This window comes from Phalacrocorax carbo, chromosome 1, assembly GCF_963921805.1.
Source record: "Phalacrocorax carbo chromosome 1, bPhaCar2.1, whole genome shotgun sequence".
Lineage (NCBI taxonomy): Eukaryota > Metazoa > Chordata > Aves > Suliformes > Phalacrocoracidae > Phalacrocorax > Phalacrocorax carbo.
Genome location: NC_087513.1, coordinates 204,416,359 through 204,442,565, shown reverse-complemented (window position 1 = coordinate 204,442,565; position 26,207 = coordinate 204,416,359). Strand labels below are relative to the sequence as shown.

Sequence of the window (26,207 nt, the reverse complement as noted above, 5' to 3'; positions counted from 1 at the left end):
GTATTAAATGTTTAAAGCAGAAAGTTATCATTGCCACAGGAAAAAGAAAAAAAAAAAAAAAAAGAAAAGAAGGATTAAAATCAGCCTAGATCCTGAGGGTAGCCATTAAAGGCACGGAGCGGGAGCGCGCACTACATGCACCGGCGAGTACGAAGCGGCCGAGGAACGCGAAAAAGGCGAATCTGAACGAGCAGCGGCGCCGCCGGCCCTGCCGGGACCCCGCGCCCGCGGAGCCAGGCGCGCAGCGCCCGCGGGGCTGCGGCGGGGGCGCGGCTGCGGGCGGGCGCGGCTGCGCGGGGGCGGGGCTGCGGCGGGGGCGCGGCTGCGCGGGGGCGGGGCTGCGGGCGGGCGCGGTTGCGCGGGGGCGGGGCTGCGGGCGGGCGCGGTTGCGCGGCCGCGCAGTGCCTGCGCGGAGGCGGCAGCGGGGAGGGAAGGAGGGCGCAGCAGCGCGGGGCGCACCGCCGGAGATGGGGCGAGGCGGGGCGCTGCGGGCCGCCGGAGCGGTCTGCAGTTAAAAGCGGGTGGACGATGGGGAAGGGAGGGAAGGGGCTGCCGGCCCCGGGCTCGCTGCCCCCGGTGTTTTCCCGGCTAGAGCAGCCGTGGTATAAAGGCGGAGATCGCGCGGCGCGGCGCGGTGCGGTGCGGTGCGGGCAGCAGCCGCGGCGCCCGGCTGCTGGCGCGGCGGGGAAGGAGGGTCGTCACCGCTGCAGGATAATAAAATACATTTAAGAAAAAAAATATAATAAAAAATAAATCTACCTGGTAGGGAGGTGGGGAAGGGGGTGGGAAGGAGAGGACGGGGGCAGAAAGCGGGTTCTGGGGAAAGCTGGCGGCTGGGGTACGAGAGGAGCAGCGGATCAGGGCAGAGCGCTCGCCAGCTCGCCCTCCTGCCTTCGCGCTCCGGGGCAGAGGAGTGGGGAAGAGGAGAAAATCAGGGAGGAAGGCAGCGAGGAGGAGGAAAGGAGGGGGGTCCTTGCGCGCTTAGGGGTAGGGGCGAGCCGCGGGCGGCAGCGTGAGATGGCACACACAAAAACACCCCTCCACATCACCAAGCCACGCACACACGCCCGGCCGGGGGCGGGCAGAGCCTCCGCCGCCCCCCGGGAGCTGCCGGGGGAGGCGCCTCGGTACCCCCGGCGGGAGGGGGCACGGCGGGGCGGGAGGGGCTGGCGGGAGCTGCCGGCGCGGATGCCTTCACCTGGGTCTCTTCATCAGTGAGCCAGGCGAGGAGGAGAGGCGGTCGGGTCTGGAGAACTACTGCTGGATGGTTTAAAAAAAAAAAAAAAAAAAAAGAAAGAAAAAAAAAGGGAAAAATCCCAACTCTGCAATCCTCTGCTCCCCACAGGCTCAGCACCATAAGGGACTGCTATATTTGAGGCTGTCAGGAGGATGTGAGAGAGAGACTGAGAGTCAGGGCGAGAGAGAGACGGTGCCACAGCAGCGGTAAGTGTCTTTGCCATTCCCCCCGCCAGGCACTGATTTCCCTGGTTAGACTTTGGAGTGTGTGCAGATTATTTGTTGTAATATCCATCGCGGCATCTCTGTGAGCAGTCTGCTGTGAAGCCAGCAATGGTGAGAGATCCCATTTTTGGGCTCCTACTGCAGGTTTATGTGTTTTCCTTTTTTGTTTTGAATCTTATGTTGAGATTGTTGTCATAATTGAGCAGAAAAGTTGCAGCAGAAATTACTGTGATCTACTATATGCTTCCTGTCATTAAACTAGCTAGCAAACTATTGCAGTGAATGAGTTGTGAAGAGAGATGTGAGGCTTTTAGAACAAATACATACTCCAGAGAAAGAATGCCTATTTTAATGTGCTAATTTTGTATGTTTGGGAGAGCTACTGTGCTAATGCTTGAGGGAGAAACAGAAAATAACCTAGCGTATTGAGTTTATAGTGGTGCACTAAAAGTTCTGTTGCTATGAAGTTCAAATGGTACTTGGCTTTGGGATAAACAATTATCTCCCGAATTAGAAAAGTACAGTGCCTGGACTGTTCAGCTTTACTGACAGGCAGAGGAGATGGAAATGTATAAAGATGCACTGATTTTTCCTCTCTGATGTGAGGAGAGTGGGTAAGACTATGTGGCTAGAAGATGAACGCAGAGTCATTTCTGTAACACAGAACATAAAACTGTATTTTTAAGATTTTTGTTGCAGAAGAAAAAATTGGCATCCATTACCATATCTGTACTTCTTCAGACATTTAGTTTCATTCCTGTTGAGCACAGAAACTTAAAAAAAACCAGAAGTTACACAAGGTATTGTAATGTGACTACTCAAGACTAAACTTTTCTATGTGTTGCAATATTTCAGAAATTTTACATTTTCATAAAATTTGTTAATTGATTTTGATTCAAAAAAGTAATACTTTCCTTGAATGACTCGTTTTCATTAATGTTTTTTAATGAAGGACCTGGTGCCAATTTTTTTCTAAGGTGTTACAGCATTCCCCTAGTCTTCAGGGAGCTTTGGATGAGACCCTAAAGCTTGAAACTACAAATAAATTATATGCTCTCTTTTAGCCAAAAGCTAAGGGGGATTCCTGATAATTAAAATTTGGATGACATTTTCCAATTAATAAAAGTGCAATTAATTCTTGCTGACTTATAGTAGAATTGCTTCAGAAGTACTTTATGGCAATCAATATTAACGCAAGATCAGTTCATCGTGATTAATATTATTACAGTGGATATAAAAAGAATTAGCAATAATTGGGCCATTACTTTAAAGTGCTATCAAAATATCTATTAGAACTTGTAAAAATATAATTTCATAAATATAGTATTTAATTACTGTAGCATTTATCTGCAAAGTTTCAAGTAAAAAACAAACACAGAAACAAAAACCCAACCCCCTTTCCATATCTATCTTGTCAGGAGGGAAGATGCTTGTTTACTAGTGTGAGGTATACTAAAAAGAAGACAGAAAACTGAGACGTGAAACCTGAACTATAGTAACTGAGGAATATTTCATGTACAGTGGCCCTTTGTGGTAGTATACTTTTAACTATGTGAATGATTCAGACGTGGTTAACAAGACAAAGTCTTGGAAGACTACAAATATATAAAAGGAGAATGAAATGTTAAGCATTCTTGAAGGTGATACGAGCTAAACAGTTTTAAAAGTGGACTATTCAACCTGTAGTTCTGCCGTTTACATACACTTACAAAGCAAATGTCCATGCAAAAAGTCAGAACTAGCAGTGTGTGACATCGAAGTGTGAAGACAACTACAGATGGTATGGAGACTGAGAGTGCAGATTTTAGTTTTGTTGGTCAATATGAAGCTGAAGGTCATACTTTGAATTCCAGGTTAAAATGTCAGGGGAAGGGATCTTGATTTCATTTTATAATGAGGGCAGATGTACGAAGAATGAAAACTGAAAACACAAAAACTCTGACTGGCTGAATTATAGTTGAGAACTTGGAAGAAAGCAGATTTGAAAACAGACCTTGAGGAAAAATATCCTAAGAGCTAAGAGAAAAGGTGTGATTAAAAACTCTGCTGTTAGGAAATAATAAAGGGCAACTTTAAGAAATTCATAACTTGGAGACTGTCAGCACAGATTCAATACAGGAAGGTCATGACTAGCAAATTTGCTTGAGTCCCCTGAATAAGTTGCTGACATGGTAAACTATTGGGGAATCAGTGATATGATTTATGGGGATTTCAGAAAATGTCCAGTTCTGTGCTCTACAAAATATCGATTTGGAAAGTAAATTTTGGAAGGAGTGCTAGAATGAATTCAAACCTGACTTAGAGATAGGGACCAGAGGGTGTCAGTAAAGGTAAAGAGCTCTGGATGAAAGGAGGAGGTTAAAGGTATGATGCTTTAAGTGACAGTCAGAGATCCAGTTTTCTTTCTTGCTTGTTATAAAGCTAGCATGTTCAAAAAGAGTAAATCTGATTTGCTAGCAATGCAGAAAACTCAGTCACACTGAAGAGATTCAGCACGCTGAAAGTTTTCTAATAAGGTTAATGACAGGAATATTTAAGTAATTAATGCAAATCTTTACTAAAGGCATAATAGGAAACTATATGTTAAGAATACACATGCCGAGGGGCTGGCATTGAGCCATCTGACGTGATTGGTCCAGTGGCATTGAAAAAATGGTTCTGAATGATTTTGTCTTTCTGCATGTAGCCTGCAACACAGATTTTGGATCCTCTGAATTCACTGCATAATTTGCCGCTGTTGGTCTGTTCCCTCCATACGCTCCTGCTAACTGCTTGTGTTGCACTTCCTTTATGTTTCAGAAACACCTTGTTCATTTGAACAATTTTTCATACTCTAAAATACTAAACTGAAATCTGCTACGGTTCTTACTGTGTTCTTAATTCCTGAGAATCAGTGTCAAATAGATATTTGCTTGCTAGTATTATATTGGTAGATGTTTAACAGAATTTATCTTCCTCCGTCTGTGCATAGCTGCTTTGATGTTTTTTTCAGGGTCTGTTACACCCTGTATTATCAACTTCTTAGCACTTTACGAGGGAAAAATGCTCTGTCTGGAACTGATGGAATCCCTACAGAGTTTTATCTTCTGAGCAATTCTGATCAATAGCACTACATTAGGGGCCGGTGCCTTTTAAAAAATTACAAAATTGTTAAAACTTGGTAAGAGAAATGCATTCTGATTTTACTTAAATTTAAGAGTTCAAAGCCTCTTAATGGGTGTATAAGTACATATTTCTGTGTTTATGAACACACGTATACTATATACTAGATTAATGATTCTCTGCCTTTGCAAGCCAGAATGGAAGCAACAATAACATTTTCTGGTTAGTGGAAGGAAATGTAATCTGTTTGGTTTTAAAATTAATTTCTAGGGTGACTTATGAAAATATCCCAAAGTGTATGAATCATAAGAAAATGTGATCTTTGCTTGTATGCTGCTTTCTAAAAGGAAGTTCAGGACAATTTCTCACTGTACTTCATACAGGCCACAAATCAAGTTTTAGGCATTGCAAGTGGATGTATAACAAAGGAATATGATGTCAGATTCTGTATGCTGTGAGTATAATAAAACGTTAGAGTTACCATCCAAGTTACAGCTGATGTTCTTGATCACACATGCCCATATTTACTCTGTGTAGTATTCCACTCAGACTAGCTCCTAAGCTTACAGAGCCATGAGGTTGTGTCAGAATGATAGAGTAATTCATGCTGTCGTGTAGTAGTTACCAACACCTCTTTAAATCTCCTTCAGGACCAAACTTATATGTCAGTCTCGGGAAGAATTGATAACTCCTCTCCATTCCCATACCTAGAAATAGAAAATGCATCAAACTCTTTCCATCCATCAGAAACCTCTTTTGGGAGTTTCCTTTTTCAGTATGCTCTTAAAGGTTTTATTGTAAATGGTGTTAAAACATGGTGATATCTTTGGAGAACCTTCTGCCTCTGGAACTAAAAGCAGACAAACATTGAAGGTAGTTCATCGCAATTACTGAGAGGGGTAAAGGTTGACAACTTCCGTTCAACGCACAGGGAGCATAGCTTCAGCCCTCCTTGTGAGTGAGAAATGCTCCGTTTTTAATAGCCAGAAGGTTAAGATTTACTATATATCCAATGGGACTCTGAGCTTGCAAATAATTTTGATCAAGAACAAATGTACAACTTTGTAATTGATGTAGATATAGTATCAGTTCAGCTTTTTGGGTGTCTTCCTTTCCTAAATAGCATCACTTTGTAAGAATTCATGAACCCCATTTTATTTTTCTTGGTTTTATAGTCTTCATGAAGTATGAGGATATTGCCCTGTGGCTGTAACATTCCTGATATAGGTTATAACCAAACTGCTATAGCAATGCATTCAACTAAGAGTAGTAGCTACACAGATGGGCAGGTAAATGAAAAAGACTTTGTGGTCATAGTATCAGAAGAAGGTAATCTAACAGTGTAACATTCTCCTTATTTTGAGGAGACATCCAGACACTAAACTTGAAAAGTTATAATTCTTGCTTGGCCATAAGAAGGCATATCCAGAAGATGCGTCTGTTGCAATAATTTCCCTAAAACATGCTCTCAAAACTTACTAGTAATTGGCAAGGAGCTTAACAGAAACTTGCTTTTGGAAAAAGTGATTATTAGTTGTCACCTGTTTAAAAACACATGAATTTTCTTCTTCTGAAAGATGACCAGTTATCCCCATTAGCTTACTCCAGAGACTTTCATATGCCGTCTACACTCAGTTATTTGCAGGTCTCCACGTAGACCTGGAGGGTAATGAACAAAACCGCATAAAAATGAGTCAACAAAGTCACAGTATATGTTTTACCTCTTCTGAGATGGTTCTCACAGAGCAGATTTTCCAAAAGTTAAGTATTATAGTCACTCAAAAAAATTATTCTGGACACGCTGTAACACTTTTGTGATATTCAGCACTGTTGCTCTGGCAGAGTCATTCAGCTTTGTCATATTCATATTACTGTGATGTAATCAGGATTATTAATTTATTTTTACATTTATTCTTGTGATGGCTTGCATGGGGGACAAGATGGACAGACGCTGAAATGGATAGAATAGAAAATACTGAAAATTTTATGAGCCGTCTTGTTCCTGTATAGGAATTTCAGTGTGCCTTGCACACAATAATGGGGCCATACTCCAAACAAGCATTTCAAATTCTGGACATAGAAGCGAATTAAAATTCCATTGTTTGGTTTTTTCCTGTGCTTACTAATTTCTTTTCCACAAGCATTCACTGCCTGGAATATTATACAGCCCACTTTCTGGACCAAATTAATGATATTAAACTTTGTATCTAAGGTTGTACATACACACTTTCAAAGCAGAAAAAAAAATTCAGATATGGTTCTGTACCTAGTATTTAAGTTACTTTGGTGTATTTTGTAGATTTTTCTATTATGCCATAACTTACATGTATGTCTGTTTACATGTATTTACAAAAATGCACATGCCACTTCAAAATGCAGTTGCCCCAACTGCCTAATTCACATCACAAGTCCATACTAGATAGTATTTATATTAGAACTCTGATTGCCACAGAAGATTTGTTGTTTTATTAGCAAGGTCCTCTGACTCCATTATAAACCCTATCATTATTATCATCATAATAGCAACTAGGCACTATAATCATAAATCAAGATTGCATTGTACTAGGAACTGTAAACGCAAAACGCTCCCTGAATCAAAGAATATATGGCTTAACCCAAGTGCTCTTCCCTTTTTTGCTGCTATTTGTGACCTTTGAAAACTTACCTCTAAGGGAAGACATCTGTATTTCACAGCCATATTACCATGATCATGTATTTCTTCAAGATCACCTCCCACACCAGAAAAAAAACAATATATGATGTGCAACACTACTACATGTGTAATGATCACACACACGTGCTATAAAATGGCTTGCAATTTTGTCTGAAGACTGTACCAGCAGTCCACAATTACTTCCGAAATGCATGCTTTTTAGGCCTCTTTTCTAAATTAATTCATTCTTCAGTTTTCCTAAATCTCATGGAGGTGAAATCTTATTAAAAACAAGTAGATGGGCTTTCATATGAGAATCTATTAGATGATAAGTTCTCCTTATTAAAAATTTGTTTTTGGAAATCCAAAACTAATGAGTTAAAGAAACCAAATAATCTACTCCCTCCTGTGACATGGCCTTGTTCTTTGGTTTTTGACTTCAGCACATCTGAGGTGATACCAGCTCTTGATTTTTCAGTCTCATGCTATGCAAGATGTTCAAAATGTTCTTACTCTGCCATAACATATGCAGTGTCATGTATTATTGCTTACATAAAACTCCATTCAGGGAATCTGAGAATAAAGCCATGACTTCTCTGATGCCATAACATCTCTTTGATGTGTGTGTGCACAGCTTTTCAACAAAAAAGCCCTTGTGTAGTATTTCCTCTGTCTGGACTTTGGGGATGCGGGTTGGACATTGAAATAGCTTCAGGCTGACTGTTACATGGTCTTAGGAAGAGGCATAATTGAAAATGTAGAACAGATCGGACAACAAGGGAGGATAATTTATTAAGAGGACCATCAGCACACAAAGAGATAAGTTGGAAAACATGATATATAACTGAAATATTTGCAGTCTTGTTTTCCCCCTTGCATATCACAACTGACCGATTGTTAACACCTAAGTATTTATTTGCCTTATCAATCACTTTGTGCCTGACTCATTCACTGGTGGGTATAACGCTCTGTGACTTCATAAGGCATCTCTGGAGGAAATTTGAATGTCATCAGCCACGAATTGAGACATTACTGAAGGCATCAGGTAGGAGAAGGGTGTTTGCACAAAGGGTATATTAATCAATAACAGGAGAAAATATGTGGCATCAATGCAATTCAGTTGAATTTTTATTAAATTCTTGCATATTTTCTGTGAAGTAGAAGTAAGATAGTTAGGTTGGCTGATCAAGCCCTGCAAAAGCAAAGCCCTTTTCCAGAAAATAAATAAGAAAGGTTGAACAAGTTGAGAAGCATTAAATGTATGGCAGTGCTAAAGATTATACCCTTAAAAGGTCATTTACCACCAGAAGTTACTTGTCCAAACTTTCTGTTATAAGTATTCATTAAATATCCATAAGTTACTATCAAGATTTCTTCTCTGTCAAGCTTTGCAAAATAGTCCTTTTGAAAAAGCATGACATTAGTTGTACAGGCACTTAGTAAAGCAATGTAAAGGAATTAGCTAAGGATTTCTTTCAAAGCTTAAAAAATTTGTTAAAATTATAAACAACATGTGCGTGATTATATAGCATTATAGGATCTGCAAACGAGAATCAAGTATGAGAGAAAAAGAGACCTGTCATAGGTTCTTGCGATTTTGCTTCAACAGGAAATGATTGCATGACTTCTTATGTGACTTGCTCTATCAAATAAAAGCTGGCATATAAGAGTGTGTGATCACTTGAACAATTTTAATATTTACTAAAAATAATGTCTATTTCAACAAGTGCATGCTAGTTCCATGTGTTATCTAAGATTTCCGAAAAGCTATCAGGCTGTTTTGCGTGGACCGGTTTAAAGGCAAAAGAATGCGGGTTATGAGAAACATCTCCAACAAACGTAACGGACACACTTGCTTTTTGCAACCTACAGGAGTGTAACTAAGCAGCTTAGGGGATCCCAAGTATTTCTCTAAAATCTACCTGTAGGTGGTATAATAAGATCTGGAATATTTTGTCAGTGGAAGAACCAGACTGTAAACAGCTATATGCAAAGGTAGTGATTTGGGGCTTTTTGTTATTTTTTCTAGTTTTATTGTAGTATTGTGATGAGATAACAAAGCAAAGCAAATACAAAGGTTTACCTTTTATTGAGCCTAATCTTGTTCTTTGAAGTGGCTGGGAAAAACTCCATCCATGGCCTTGTAAATAAAAATTAAACCAAAATAACTTCAAGGATCAAGCACACTGGACATAAAGTTACTTTACTTTATCCTATATGACAAATTTTAAGACACCTCAGGGACATAGGAAAAAATCCTTTTTCCTTGTTTAAGAAAACAGTCTACTGGTTCAGTCAATAGAAACTGGCAGCCTATGGACAGAGGGTCCTATCACAGGAGTTTTTTGTTGTTTTCTATGAATTTTTATTTTGAATTTATTAGTTACTAGTGCATAAAAAATATGATTAGATTTTGTGACTTTAGTCATATTTTTTTTCTCTAATGCAGTCTATTTTATTGCCATTTTCCTTTGACTTCCTCATCACCTGAAATTTTCCCACATGTTGGCTGGCATGAAATTAGTTTTTTTAATTTGTATGCTTGATTTGCCTTTTCTGTAATTTGGATTTTATTGCCAATGTCAGACAAAGAAGAAGGAGGTGAGGGAAGTATTAAGAATACAACCCTTCATCACTCCCTTTGCCCCATGTATAAAGGCAGCAAATAAATGTATTTTGTTAATGCAGTAAAGTCAGAGTCCTTGTGGCTTGAGACACATTAAAGAGACTCTCTAGCACTCCAAGGACTGCCAAATTAGATGGTGCTGAAGGAAAAGAAAGAAAAAAGAACTAAGAAAAAAGCACTTTCACATAAAATTCACACCGCGTTTAACAAGCTTAAGGGAAAAACACTTATCCAAAGCTGAAAGCACAGGTCATTGCAGCTTGAGTTTAAGAGCCAGGCTTTCCACGGAGAGGCTGTAAACACAGGTTGGGTAGTACAGAAATGGTGGAGACCATGCAGTGATGAATCCCCCTTTCTCTGCTCAGCATTGAGGGGAAGAAGGGGAGAGTCCACATAAATTATTCCTCTCTGTGTCACGGGCCTGCACCTGCAAATGGGCAGTCCCCCTAATGGGAATATGGAGGATCACACAACACACACGTAGAGCAGTGGTCTGGGTTATTGAGGTTTCTTGGTATAGTGGGTAGAGGCTATTATCTGAACACCACTGAGAATCAGAGGTATTGTGCATACCATCCTGCCAAGTTATATTTCTCCTAAAAATAGCGTAGTGATCTTTGAAATGTTCTGGGTATAGACTAGCTCTTTAACGGGCATATTTCTTCTCACCCAAAGCATGCACATTAAAGAGTGTGTCCTTAAATATAACAAAACCAGGTGGTTGCAGTCCATTGGTCACTAGCAACTGCTGACCGCGGTTTTCCTGAACAGTTTGTGTGTATCTCTTATGCTTCTTCTAGTTCTCTTTCCTCATTGCTGCGATGTGGACATATCCTCACATTTTGCCTTGTAATCTTAATCAGGCTTTTATGGATAATCCTTACTCAGAAGGACTCATAACCGCCCAGAGCCAAATTCCGTGCTGGCATAAGCAAGTGCAGCAACACTAAATTTGGTGCAGTCCTGCCTGCTCATTTTAGGATGGCTCCCCCACATTGAATTTACCTGCAGCCCTCAACTCCTACTATCCTATGAAGCATATTTTGCCACTGACAGTGACTGAGGAATTCTAGGCTGGATTTTAAATCTTCTACCAAATGTATTCTGGCTATGCTAGCAACAAGCAGAGCTGCACAAAAATTACCCATTTTTGTTCTGTAAGTGTCCATCTGCAGCAATGATGATTTTCTGCCTAAATATTTTATTCTTCTGTGAATGTGCAAAAATGTGGATTTTTTTTTTCACCCTTCCAGTTCTGCTGACAAGCAGAACTTTTTGCTACAGCTCTATAATTAGGCTCCAGAGTCCTGTGGAGACACACAGCAGAGTGGTAGGCTTTATAGTCTGCAACACTCAAAAGTTACAGTTCACAGACGTGTGCACTTACATCTCTGCCACCTCTTTGCATGCAGTAACTAGTCTCTTCCATTCCCTTTGGATCTGTCCCCCTGTGTCTAACAAAAATGGGAATTTTGAGTGTTTCTGGTCCTAAACTGCAAATCAGCACTCGACCGCTGTGTAAAACTTTTGACAGAATGGAACGGAGTTTCAGGTCATCATCGAAAATCCCAGCTCAGGAGTCTTGCATTGCTTCAGGTTGTGCGATGAAACTATCAAACTTTATATCAAAACATATAATTCTTAGGGGTTTTCATACAGTTCTTTTCAGCATGAATGTGAGTTTTTGTTGTAGTTTCCGTCACTGTACAGTGTTCCCGATCACAAAGCCCAATGATGAGTATTTATATGATGTTCCTATAGCAAATACATAGTTGGAAAGGAATAGATCACTGGTAGAAGTTGTATGTGGATTATTTTATATTGCTATTGTATGGCCCATGAGGAAACCTTCCATTTTCCTTCAAGATAACCTTCAAACCGATCTGTTTTAAAGCACGCTACTTTAGAGACCATGAGTCTTTGCTACTTGAGTCCACAGATAGCCTCAAACAACAGTAAATTAGTAACACTATTTATACCTCCTAAAGATGGTTAATATCTGAGGTTTCATGACTAGTAAGCTTCTATCCAAACCATTTGGAAATATGGAGTGATGATTTGTTTAACTTTTGTATTGGCACAGTTTGGAGAAAAAGGTTTTTGTGTTATCATATGGCTAATGAGAGCTCCCGCTTATTCTTTAGAACTGTTACCAGCAGAGAAGAACATTTCCTGTCCTTAGCTCATTCTTAGAGATTTAATTAATAATGTAGACAGTGGAGTCTGTCTGCTTGGACTAAAATAATTAGCAGAGAGTAAACAAACACTTTACATTTCACTTTATGAATGGTGTGGTGCCACTTTAAATATTTAATGTTTTGGTACGAGTGACCAATCAATTCTTGCAGGGTGCGAGGTTACAGCTACGATCTGGGTAAGAAAGCTGAGCTGTGAGCAAAGGTAGGCTCCCATAACTGCTTCCAAACGGCAAGGGCTCCAGGAGATGGAAGAAGACCTAAAAATAATGTTAAAAAGGAGGGTATGAAAATGTAGATGCTGTCGGAAAATAAATGGTCAATAAAACCAGACAGGAGGGGGAGCTGATAGAAAGCAGTTTAATGCAGCTCAGTGACTAACTGATTAGTTAGCTCTCCATGTGAGGTCCTACAGGAGACAAGGGTCTCATACACATTTGAATCTCAGGTGGTGACTTATTCTCATTCCTTTGTATATTCAGGGCAAGAAAAACTGAAAGATATCCCTCCTAGTCAAATTTACTGGCTTTTTCTCATAAATATTGATGGTCTGCAGAAAGGCATACCCAGACCCTGCTCACAGAGCAGACAAAGCATATGTGTTGAGCATGCTGAAAACCAGCAGTGGTTGCAGTTTTGACTTCATGAACCATATGTGCATGCTCTGAGCGACTTCATGCACAGTCTTAAACTGAACGTACACACGCCTTGACTGCAGTCTCTACACTTTTGAGGTTTATGTCTTGTAAACTTGAATAATTATTTTCTGTCAGGTGTTTTATTTTCAGAATCACAAAAATATTGAATAGCTGATAAATACATCATAAACTAATTTTAAACATGCTATTTGATTTAGTCAAATGTAGTTAACTTTCAACAGTATAAAATATTCAGTAAATCACATTCCCATTTATATTTTTTTTCTGGAAGCTAGATGAAGATGCAACCAGTGCCATGTGAGGCTGGTGAATAATATTACTTTCTGGCTGGTGCACCACTCAAAAAAATGTCCACAAAGTTCACTCAGTGTGCCCATTTTGATGAATTACCTGTATTACCTGCAACGTACGAGGAGGCTCCTGAGCTGTAACTCAGGGCAGTTTTTCCCTCCAACTCTTTTATTAATCATGATCATACTTAGGAGAGAACCTTGCCTGATTTTCATATTTCATAATGAATTTGCAGGGTTGACAGAAAACCTGCAAAAATACCTGCTAACCTGTTGCGTTTGGTACAAAAGCCACTGCCCAACAATTAACACAGATGCCCATTGTGCCTTTTGTGTATAGTTGTTTTCCAGAGCAAGATCAAACTTCAGCCATATTTTTCAGTAAAGCCTGCTGCCTTCAACATTTTAAAGAGTGTGCTGTGAGTCTCTTGCCATTTGAGTAGGAGAGGTTTCCTGGAAGCGTGCTCTTGAGCGACAAGAGGCTTTTCCTGGGCAGGGATATGGACTGGTGTGCAGGAAACTAGCTCCATCTCGTCCTCATGCTGGGGTGAGAGGCTTTTCACCTGTCAGTGGTACACACCAATGCGACAGCACTAAAACATTAGATGTATGTGTCACTGTCACTATTTTTTTTCTTGTTTGGAAGCAACCAAACACCCCAATCATCTGAGAAAAATGGAGAGTTACAGAAGCTTCCATAGGAAGTAATATTTTTTTAATTATAAAAATCTTTGATGACAGTATTTGGATGCTTATTTGTTAATGAAAATGCAAAGATTGATGAGAAAAAAATAAACATTTTATTTTGTTCAAATATTTTTCTTTCCACTTTGTTTTTCTCTCCAGATTAAAAATATTCTCTTGGTATATTGAAAACAAAGTTCCATTCCCAGCTGGGATTTTATTACTGATTGTCACAAAACTGAAAATCTCTTTAATCCAGTTCATCTATTAACTGCTGCTGGTTCCGAGCAACCAGGGACCTCATCTTCACAAGATGTCCATTCTCCCATCTGTGAAAACTGATGCAAACATAAAGGAAAGGGTCAGTTACCTATTTATCCTCTTTTCATGGCTTTCTCTGTGACACAGAAACCTCTAAAACCGACAGCAAGAAACAGTTTGAACAGATCACTTTGTTGCCAAGGTAATAAAATCCATGAGCTGTCAGAATAAGCAGATTTCTTGTATGGTATTTAATGTTCGTGGCTGACTAAGAAAAAAAGGTAACAGCTTTTTGTAACAGATATGGTGCCCATCTTTTGGAATAGCAATTTGCAATATTTTGGGCAATTTCCAGAGCCTGTGCTAGATGAGGTGTGAACCAAGGAGGGGCAAAAATTATCTTTAAGTACCCAAGATGGCCAAGACCAATGCATTTGTATCCCAAACAGTAATTTCAAATGTATATATGTATGAGTGTGCAGGGAGAGCTGATGGTTTTTTTAGAACTGTGAGTAAAGTTCAAAAGACTTTGAACTGTGACTGTCACCTGTGATTTCTGAGGTAAGTCTTAACTGTCCTCAGTAAGGGAGACTGAGCAGCTAGGAAAAAGTGGGTTTGCAAGCACACAATATCAGTTGGGATTTTGTTTGTGTTATTTGTAACCTCTGCTACCAGTGTATAAAAATCTGACTTGAACTTTTGATTAATATGTTTTTTACTGCACCATTAAGCTTGTCTAGTTTACTAGAAGCATGGGGAAATTCACAAATACAACAATTTTTCCACTCTCCAAATACAAATAAACTAGTTTGTGCAGGCATCCTCAAGGACTAGCGTCCTGAAATACATTTATGGAAGTTAATGTTCAGGGGATATTTCTGGGAAAATTGAAGTCAGTCATGTCAGGACTCATATTATCAAGGTGCTGAATTTGCAGCAAAAAAATTATTTTAGTGGACACAAAATATTCCTCCAGCCAGAAGAAGATACTCCAGAGGTTTGGGCAGAGTCCACAAGCCTTACCATTGAAACCTCCTTAGTTTGCAGCCTGTCCACTGTGGGGCTGTGAGTGAGTTTTCCCCTTGAAACTGAAGTTTTATGAGAGGCATTCAGAGCACAGTAAATTGTGATCTTTGTTAACTCTCATCTACCTTGTTTGTCAAGATGATGAATCTGTATATGCTCAAGGTTTTAAAAGATAATGTGGTTTGCTATTGGTTCTAATAGGGATTTTTTTTAATAACATACAGTTTTGCTGTTCAGTGTCATTTTATTTTATTATGCTCATTTTTTTTTGTGTAAACAATGGTCTGTTGCCATTTGGTCACACACACGCTGTTTTGCTACAGAAGCTGTTCGTCAAAGTGGTGACATTTCATTTTAGGACACATTTGGAAAACAGATACTGTTGTTGTTGTTGTGGTGCTTTGACTTGGGAAATGCCATATAATGTATGTGAAAGCTCTGTGCAGGAGTGGCAGAAATTTGCCTGGGCTCAAATTCCTAGACATTTTACAATGAAAATTAGCCACTTTGCCTCAACCTTCTCTCACATCGAAATGAAGCCTGCATAATGCAAAGTTAAAACAAATTAAAGGGAGCACCTCCTCACGCAGCGTGAAGTCAGCCTGAGGAATACAGTCACATAGTTCGTAGATTTGATTTTTAAAAGGGCTGGATAATTTTATGACCAATAATAACATTTTTAGTTATGTATGCTAAGTGAAGTATAGTTGGATTTCCTGCTTCACAGCATCAGCTACAGGGCCACTACATCACTACAGGGGCCAAAAAGGGACTTATTTACACACACACACACCCCCCTGCATACAGCAGTGAATTTTGGTGATATGTAGTAGGGAATTTTTTGAATCATTGTGCATAAACCACTGGCTCTGAATAGTTAAGGCCAACATCTACATGTCAACAAGAGCCATGCAGAGTTACGATGCATGTGGAGCATGTGAAAACTGCGGGCTGTTTGTCCGTTTTGCAAATGTCAGCAAATCTGGACCCAGCTGCAGGAGGAAGAGAATGCGTCAAAACATCAGCTCTTAATAATCAAAAGGCTTCTGGGAATACGAAAAACTATGCAAGCCTCAGTCAGTACCAGAGCACCAGATGTCTGCTGCAGACACAGTTACTAAAACGTGATTGCTAGTTTAGTTAACATATCCTTCACCCTCCCATCATGGTCATTTCAGAAATCAACAGAATAAAAAATAGGAGACCATAGCATAGTTGCTACTTTTTAAATATTTGCTCTTACTGAAAGTAGAAGTGAAAATTAAAAATTTATTTGAAAAATCCGAGGATAAGTACTGCAGAGAATGTCCAGGCTATGAGTATGATGAAGTAGCACACTGGACCTCTTTTTATTTTAGTATTTTTCCTAGCATGCTGTGTGTTACCTACACTGGATCATGAACCTATGGAAGAACAGACTAATTAGTAAGTTTATTAAAGGTATCATATATCACTATCAGCGCTTTCAACTACCAGAATAGGATATAGTAGTCTTTTCCAGCATTTAGACTCACTGTGTAGAGTAGGAAGAGAGTTAGGCACCAGCAAGAAGCCAATTAAAATCAGTATGTTCAGCATGCAGATGCCTAGAGCATGCTAAAGGCAAATGATGATGACAGGGACAAGCCCTATATCCCACCAGGGGCACCAGAATTTGACCCAGTCATTCACAATGCATATCACTGAACCGCTTCTTTAGAGAGTTGTGTTTTTAAAATTAAAGTGTAACACTCATTCTGTTAAATACAAGAGGATGAATTTCTGTACTGGACTCTCACTGTGGTTAGAGCCATTCCCGAAGTCTGGGCCATGGGTTCGGTTTTGTGAGGAGCTGGGGGGCATGCAAATGCACAGATGCATTGGTGTGGCATGGTTAGTCCTCCCTGACTGTGCAGAATAGAATTAGGTGCTCGCTGCTGCATGGAGACAGAGCACATGCTAGAGGAATCTTCATTGCTGCTAATAACTGAATCACTGAGAAGGAGTCCTCAGTTCTGCTTCCAGGACCGCATCTGCTAAATAGAAAATAATGAAACAGCCAGCAGTGGATCCAAGCACTCCATCCCGAACCTTAAGTCTCTGTGGTCTCACCCTGTTCGACTCAGTTTCTCTGCAATTCCTGCTCCATTCACTTTAGAACTAATAAGCAGAGATGTGAAAAACTGCAGTTCTGTCCTCTAACAAGTTAGCCTTTTGCAGCTCACCTTGCCTCTAGCCAGCCTGCTACTCTCTGTTGTAAAACATGATTGTAGGTCTATCCCCATTGCACAGCGGGCGATTTGTTCAGAATTACATGATGAACACTAACTACACCAGGATTCAAACTGATAAAGTATACATTACCTTGCTTAACAATATTAAAGCAAATATAAATTATAGACTGGATCATGCAGGTGATACTTAAATAGTCTGAAGAGTTGTAGACAAGAAGGAGGTAGAAGAAGTATAATTATAGGAGAGCCAAAGAGAATTTTACGTTGATGTAAAGCCACACTGATAGACTTGACATCAAGAATTATTTGACTATACATGATCAAACTATTAAAAGTATGTTAAATAGAAAGAAGTAGGTCAGCCTATTATAAAGTAAGAGAATACCAAGTGAATACAGAGAGAAGAAGAAAAAGAAGGGAAAAAAAAAAGAAGAGAGAAACAAAAAAGATCTATTTAATTTTCTCTGGGCAAGTTTCTGACTAGCCGCATTGAGAGTACTGGGGGGAAAAGGGGAAAGACCTCCTGTGTTCTGTGAAAGGATAAGGCAAAATTGGTCACTGTGTAGATATTTTTCAACAAAGAGTACAAACCACCTCAAAGAGCATGGGGAGAAGAAAAATGTAACGAGAACTCCATGCTGCCTGAGTACTAGCTTTTTAACCTAGCTAGCCAAAATGGTGAGGTAGTATTTGGCTGTCCTTCATTGGGATGCAGCACGTTGTCTGTTCCCAAGTTGCCCCCTCTGGGTAGCTATGAAAAGACTAACAGGAAATAAAATAACTAGTAGAGGTGAAAAGGAAGTCTTCCTCTGTTTCTGAAATATCAAAACTACAGTCTTACCCTTGAGCATTCTTACACTTTTATATATATAAAAGGCTGCACTTTGAATAGTTGCTAGTGATCTAAAACTAAAAATTCATATGTCTCAAGTCAGTCAAGACAGGCTGGTTTGGGTTTTAATTAAATTTCTTAAATATAATTTTACATTTAAAAAAACCTTTCAAATTTTATTTTTTTTTAGGATACAAGTTCATTAAATTACAACTTTTCCTGAAAAAGAGCCCCACCATTTTTTCTGAACCAACATTTACTACCAACAAATATTTTTCAGTTAATCCTCCTGATTTGTCATAGAAAATAGTGAATTTGGTGATGAGAGGTGACTGAAGTGGAAATGTGTTTAACAAAGAACCCTAGAGCTTTGTGTGGCCCTAAAAATTAAATCATATGTACTGTATAGAAAAGAATGTCTATAGGATAATCCAGGGAAAATTACATGAGTAGTGTGTTTTTTCCAGCATTTATAATTATTTAATTTATACAGAGATGTTAAAAGTGCTCCTTTTGTAGGATTCTGCATCTGAAAGCATGTTGAGGAAAGGTATTAGCATAGTCAAAACCCCAAACAGATTGGAACATAGGTTAGGAGAATCACTGTGAGAAGGCAAAAAGATTAAATTATTATTATTATTATTATTATTATTATTATTATTATTATTATTATTATTATTATTATTATTTTCACAACAGAAGTACAAGGGAAGTGTATACAGTATTTCAGATTACACGGTGCTTAATTCTGTTGAATTCTGGTTTCATGTGTAATCCAGGACTCTGTACTTTTCATAGAAAATTGGGCTTCCAAATTCAGGTCTCCATTTTCCCTAATTATTACTGAGTGTCAAAGATAAAGCAAAGCATCTGGAACCATACTATGTAGATTTGAACAAGCCATTGAGCTTTCATTTTTTTATTCATTTCTGGAAAGACATTAGTTAAATAAGAAGGATGAGAGTGAATAAAACAACAACATGGAGAAGGTGACAGAGTAGTCTAATTACATCATGTTTCTTCAGTTTTATATACTAGTTCATTCATTCCAATCTTCTCATTTATGAGCACTATCAACAGGGAAATTGGTTGTGTACATTTGTACTGGATGTCATTGTAGCAATATTGTTTTCTCTGTGCTGCTGGTCCAGCAGTGTCACAGGAAGGTTCTGCAGCCCATCACAAGGGAAGGAGGAACTGTGCTGGTTTTGGAGACTTTACTGAGTGTGTGTTTTTCTCCGTTCCCTGCCTTGCTGTTGTAACAATCTAAACCAAAGGTCATTCCAAGTAAAAAATATAAGTTTGTTCTTTGTGTATGGAAAGCATAATTAAATTACGGATGCTTTAAAATATTGGGTTTAGATTCCGTTAAGCAGGTTTTTATTTGTATTGATGAATTCATTTGACATCTGTTTACTACCTAAAATATTGCTGCTATGATCTAATGACCAGACACTATGGCTCCATTCACCAGAAGTGTCATTCAATAGCTGCTCTTTAGCACTAAATGTTGCATTACACAGAATGATGGAGTATTATGAATTTAATACATTCTAATTAATTTTCTAATGTCAAGATTGAGCATTAGCAGGTGTTCTAGTAGGAGTTAAACATAGTGCATTATCTATAGAGCAATTGGACTAAAACAGTTAGAAATGTGGGTGTCTAAAAGCTTTAAAATTCATGTAGGTATATTATCCTCTGCCCAGTCATTTCTATTGAATATGAATGTATGCAAATCTTCAATTCCACACACACAATATTTCAAGAGAAGATGAGTGTTCCTTAGGTTTTTCTATTTAATTTGCACGCACTCTACTTTAGCACTCCCTCTGCCATTGCTGAATGCTAAAAAAAAATCCTTTTAGTCAATGGAAACACTGCCAGAAGTTGGACTGACATAGAACACCACATTTTGCTGGATGCTACATTATTTTTGTGAGGTGTTGGGTACATTCACTATGCACTGATTCCACTGTAACTGAATTGTACTGTAAATAAAAAACTTCCTGTTTTGGATTAAGGAGAAGAATGCTCAACAGGAGTAACAGTAGCAGTAAATGACTCTTCAAAGATGAGGTACACTCACTGTCTTATTCACTAAGTAATACCATTTGCTTTGGATGCTCTAGTCTTTCTTTGCAGCAGTGTGAGAACGTTCCCCTTGGACTTTTGTTCAGAAATGACTGACAGTATTTTTCATGGAAGGAGGAGGGGAAGTTATAACATCCCTACCCTCAAATCAGGGTTAAAGGCCTTCTTCCTTTATGCTGGCTACCAAAAATCTGCATGTGCGTAGTGAAATGTTGGGTCAGGGGGAGGAAGGAGGAACTTACAGAGGGAAAGAAAGTGGGTGGTGATACTCTTCAGTAAAGATGCTGTCAGAGAGCTGTGGGAAAAGGCAAGAGGCCTGAGGAGTGACAGAAGGCTTCTTTGCATATGCCCTTGTGTTATGTAGGTGGTTTCTAAGCTGTAGCTTCAGCTTTGAGATCCATCACCTAAGTCTCTAGGTAGTCCATGGGACACATCACCTGGTGTAATTATTTTGATGACACCAAAAAGGTCATAATATCCATTTGTTATTAAGGTAAGTTACATAAATTATTGGAGGAATTGGGAGACATGTATTTTTTAATGGATTTTACTTTGTATTCCTTTATCAAAGAAAATGAGAATTCTGGAAGATCTAAGGATATTTGGTGAGAATGGTCCAGAAACCAAATTCAGATACACAGTATAAGTGGACTGGCTTTCAGAAAGGCTAAGCTACCGGCAGCTTCTTTTGTCTTCTTTCAGCGGCAGATTGTCTTTCCGCTTTATGTTTTGCATAGGATTAGCTGATAGAACATAAAACAACACATTTCTGAAAATCTTACTTAATTTTTTACATCTTTATTACAGATTTAACTTCACCTACAGCATGAGAGGGGATGCTGTGTCCCAGCATGTGTCCTTCATCTAAATCTTATTTCTTAAAGTACAGAGAGGAAAATACTGAAAGAAAGCTAATGGTCAGTTAAGCTGGCAAGGATCTGGGAAATATTTACTTAACCAAATGTAGGAAATATCAGTGTTGATATTTTTCCACAACACCGATAATAATTTGCAAAGAAATGCAGTCTATTCTAGATGTCTTGTGTTCATCTACTTTTTTTCTGCTGGTGCTTCCCTTTAACACTTTATATATACATGGTAAATCCCAGCATCTGTATGTACTTCATAGCCATCTCCATCAGCCCATTTGTATGATCCCACCTTCAGAAAAAACTCATAATTTATTTTAATTATTAAACAATTAATCAAGAGTGGAATTTATACTTGTACAGCAGATCTGTGGAACAAGATCACACAGGTTTCTTCAGACTCTTTATCCTGATTTCCAAGGAGGTTTTGCTGACAAAGAAAACCACATGAGAATCTTTGCTCTAAGGTCACAACAATTAAATACTTTTCAATAGTTCTATGACCATTCCTTGTATCCTCAAACAGAGGATTTTTAAAATTTTAGATTAATTTGTTAATTTTCCAGTGTTACAGCGGCAACACTGTGGTAAGGGAAGAAGGAACACATTACACAGACCAAGGAGAGATGGACCCTACAGAGCACTTACTATGGGAGTTTGGAAAGCCTGGAGCCTTAGCTTCATTGCCTGTGAAACAGATATGATAGTTATCCATCTTTCAAATCTCCAGTGACTACAGCTAGATAAAATTCATACTCAGGTTTGCATTACTGAGCCCAAGTTGGTCATGTTCAAATGCAGGTACAGTCACATCATGGGCTTTCTCAATTATGCCTGGTGCAAAGCCTAGTGAGAAGCACACGAAGATGAACACCATGGGTGCCTGCCCTCATGATGCTCTTGCACTCATGCACTTGCTCTGCAGCTCACTGAACTCAGTGGAAACATTCCCAATGAGTTCATTAGGCTTTCATTCAAGATATTAATGCCGAATGTTAGCACGTGCTGCATTGTGAACACTGGCACTAATGCTGCTTTCTATTCATGAATTCGTGTCGAGTGTTGCTTGCTTTGTCGAGGCAGTGCAGTATTTTGTGTACAGATCTGTTTTCTCAAAAGCAGCAGAGAAGTGATTGACAAAAGATGAGAATGTTCTTGCTAAAGGTGGTAAGCCTTTTTCAATATGTTGTGCACTATATTTGTTTTGAAATTTTATTACATGGATTTCTGTGTTGACTCTATAGGGTTGAATTCACTATTTGAAAAATGAGCCATTAAAAAAAATATATGGCGCTTTTATATTTTTTCTGTCCTGTTGTATTTGATTTTGTATTTAACATTTGCAAGTGAATACTTCAACACTGTAAATCTTTCTAACTGAAATCTCGTGGTCTGAGATGTTTGCAGAGAAAGTACCCCCGTGAGAAGACAAAAGGCAAATGAAAAATTTCAAATCTTATTAAATGAACTTTTTTTGTACTTAAAAATATCTTCTTTAGGTTTTCTTAATAACTACTGAGGGATTTATTAGTTAAATGTAAATTTAAAAAGTTAAGAAAAAGAAAATATCACATTTCAGTATTTAAATAACAGCTCTTGCTTCCCAATTTACTTGTCATATCCAATAGAACTAAATCAGCATTGTATTTAAAACTTTAGATTTAGATTTTTTAAAAAGTGCATTTAGGAAGAAGTTCTGAACAGGGTTGAATAATTGTGTGTGTGTATGCATTTATATGCACATAGTGGTTTAATATACATATAAATATAAAAACGTACTCTTTGCTTACAATGGCAGGGTCATGAATGTCATAGGATTGAGCTGGCATATCTTTAGAAGCATAATAAAGTGCATGTAAAGTTATTTTCAGAATACTCACTTCAAGTCTTTCATTTTGCCCTAAGGGTTTTACAGTCAATGTCCAGCTACAGCTTATAATTCCTTAGATGTCAAACTGTTTATACCGGTTCATAGATCAAATGGAAGATGACCTACACTGTTACAAGGACCAGATGCTGAGATGAGTTCCACATAGGTAATTTCTGTTGAAGTCAGATGTATTTAGTTAGACACGCTGAATTTCAGAATCATGACTATGGGTCTGATATTTGGCCAAAACCCTAATTCAGTGTCTGAGACACCATCCTGATTAAGTCTTCCACTGATGTGATTCCTTGATTCAGAATTTCACATTGATGTTTAATTTAGCATAGCGTTGGCCACTGGACATTAGTCATGCAACTTTAGAACATCTCTAATTTCTTCAAAGACTTCAATAAATCACAATTGCGGTTATATTTTCTCAGACTTTGAACTGCAAAATAAGTTATTGTCTCTTGAAAATATTTTGGATGACAGTAAAGGATTTGAGCATTCTTTTATTATTTTGCTTTCTTGACTAAAGCAGTAGGCATAACATTTCACAAACAGTAATGCTAAAGCTTTGAAGTCTTTTATTAGACCAAATTCTTTTATAAAAGAGAGAGCATGAAGTTGCTTATACTCAGAAACATCTTTTCCTTTGTTATAAAATAATCAGCTATTTTCAATACTTCTATAATGTACCAGTGGCTTTTTAGTTACTGAAAATTTTAAGACTGCAGTATAATCTGCCTTTCAAAATGTTCACTTTTTATAGCACATTCATTATTTGCCTTTACAAAGAGGAACAGAGATAATCACATAACTTACACCAGACGCGAAATATTTAACAAACTTAGAAATATTTAACAAAACTTATCTTAATAGATAAATATTTCTGGGAGTTCAGCAGTACAGAATACTGTAAGAGAGAAATATATGTACAATTAGGAATTTTAATTTATCTATTTTTCCTGATAAAACACTGTGAGTTCTGGAGTCTAACTCAATTTAAATTGGGAACAGTAATTAAGAGAATCAGTTAAGGAAATCCACATGAAAATGCATGTACAGTCTGCAAAAAGCCTCTTAACAATATTAAAACCCTTCTTCTGTTGCAAACTGTGCAGTAAAGCCCAACTCCACTGATTTCAACTAAGGACCTAAATACTGCAAAGGTCAACGTTATGAACAATTTTGAGGGAAACCAGCAGTTTTGTAATTCACAACTCTTCAACTGTGGACGATGCTCTCCACATGTACTGCTGTTTCAGTGTTGCAACCATACACACATGAATTAAACAAATACCACCAGTTGCTCAATGGTAGCAGTTTCACTTTAAATGTTCTAATACCTCATCCTATACTCTAGCTGTAGCATTTATGTATTTTTAATCATTGCAAATGATGATAAAAATAATAATAATAAAAAGAAACCAAAAAACCAAAGCAGATAACATTTGTGGGAAGTCCCTTATTTGCCCATATTTAAGATTTGTCATTTTAAGTACTATCTGTGTATCTACTAGGCAATTATAGCCATCTTCAGCTGAGAATTTCATTTAATTTCAAATGCTTAACTCAATGTTTCTAAACAGTCCCTGTTATCCTCCTCTCCTTAAATCTGAGACAGCATTGCGAGCAGGAAAAAAACACCAGGTAGATGATAGTTCCCTTTCTAGATGGATTTTCTTCCTCTAGTAAGTTATTTGCATTGGCTGTTTTGCTTACAACTAACCTGGTAAGACTCCAAAGACCAGATCTTAACTTTTCTGAAAGATAAAGATACTCAATTTTTTCATATACTAAGAAGTAAAAGTGATGAGCTGTATGTTCAAGGACATTTATTGAGTGCTGTGTTGGAGAGCAGGCAACATCATTCAGTCTGATCTTCCCTTAGATGCTGAAGGCAGTGCTGAACAAATGTTATAAATGAAACTACTAGTGAATAAAGTTCATATTATATTAAAAATTAGACTGTCAGTGCTTAAAACTCCTTTCCTCAGCTTCTCCCAGTTTACTTTTTTTTCTAATTAGTTTGAGATGACAAATATTTTAAAGTCTCTTAAGTGGCATGGTGACAAGTGTCTTTTCAAAGATTGGTTTAGGTAATCTAACGGTTTCCTCATTTCTTGACAGATACATGCGTATTTTAATTGCTTACTTTGTGTCCTGTACATTGAAAGACTGTGAATCTCAGAAATAAAGTACTATGTAATGAATTAGCTCCAGTGATAACTACTCTTTTTATTATACAGCAGAGTAAACACTCATTAATTTAAAACATGTAAATTGGAAATCTGAGAATCATATCACTAGCTGTAGTGGGACATATTCCTTCAGAGCGTGATTACATCCATAATTCTTGAATATATAAGAATTGCTGTGAAGCAGAACAGTCAGACATTCCCAATAAAAGGCATCAACTGCTACCTCATTAAAGGAAGAAATAGAATCTGAGGACATGGGAAGAATCTACAAGCCATCCCATTTCTAAATTAAAACCTAAAATAGTTTGAGGATGATGCAAATAAAGGTTTGAAAGCTTATTACTTCCTATGAAGATATAGCACACTCAGCATACTTTTGAAATGGTTGAGATATTACGACAAACCCCTGTATAGCTTAAAACTAGTTGTAATTGGCCTCTGACAACCGGGCATGCTTTTAATTGAAGGTATATTTTAAGAAAGGAAAAAAAGACAACAGAAAAATGAAACCAGATTCAATATGTATGCAGTGAGAGTAATGCATTTAAAGATATATCATTCCATTTTGCAGTTCTTTAGGTTTATTCCAGAGCTTATGCTTTGGTTATCAGTAGCTATCAGCATGTGTTCATGACGTAAGATGCTAATTGGCTGAACACAGAGGACTTCCAGGGACCACAACTGCAAAATCTCCTCTCTTAAACTGAGTCTTAAGAGCAGTTGACCAGTGTTGCAGTGCTGAGCTGCCCTCTGGAGACTTCCGGGGTGCTTCTTCCACTCAACTGCCTCATGTATGAATTTTAGTATCCTGATTTAGGAAGTCAAGATTGTGCAGTGGGGAAGAAACATCTCTCTTTTAGGTACCAGGATACCTAATTTAGGCAGTCTGGGTATGACCCTGAAGGCTTCATTTGAAAGAGGTTTCAAATTGCATTAATTTTAGAAAGGAAGACTCCTTGCAAAGATTTACAAAGGAATGTTTTTTCCCTTTGCAAAACTACAGCTTTACAAACTTTTTTCCACCTTTGCCTCTTACTGGAAAATATTTTATTCCATTTTTTTCCTTAAAATTAAAGAGCATCAATCACTACATAATATGTACTAATAAGACAAAACAAAGCAAATTCAGTTATATAGCTTATGTCCTGTGTAGAAAAAGTAACTTCTGTTA

The 26,207-nt window shown here is 38.2% G+C and overlaps 1 protein-coding gene across 2 annotated transcripts in view; it reads left to right on the top strand.

The window, feature by feature from the left end:
• Nucleotides 1-546: 546 nt before the first annotated feature.
• CNTN5 (contactin 5) overlaps nt 547-26,207 on the top strand; it is a 673,376-nt gene continuing 647,715 nt past the window's right edge. For both annotated transcript variants that reach the window (XM_064441325.1, XM_064441324.1), the window contains exon 1: nt 547-1,443. The gene's annotated coding sequence lies outside the window, so the exon portion shown is untranslated. The remainder of the gene's footprint in view (nt 1,444-26,207) is intronic.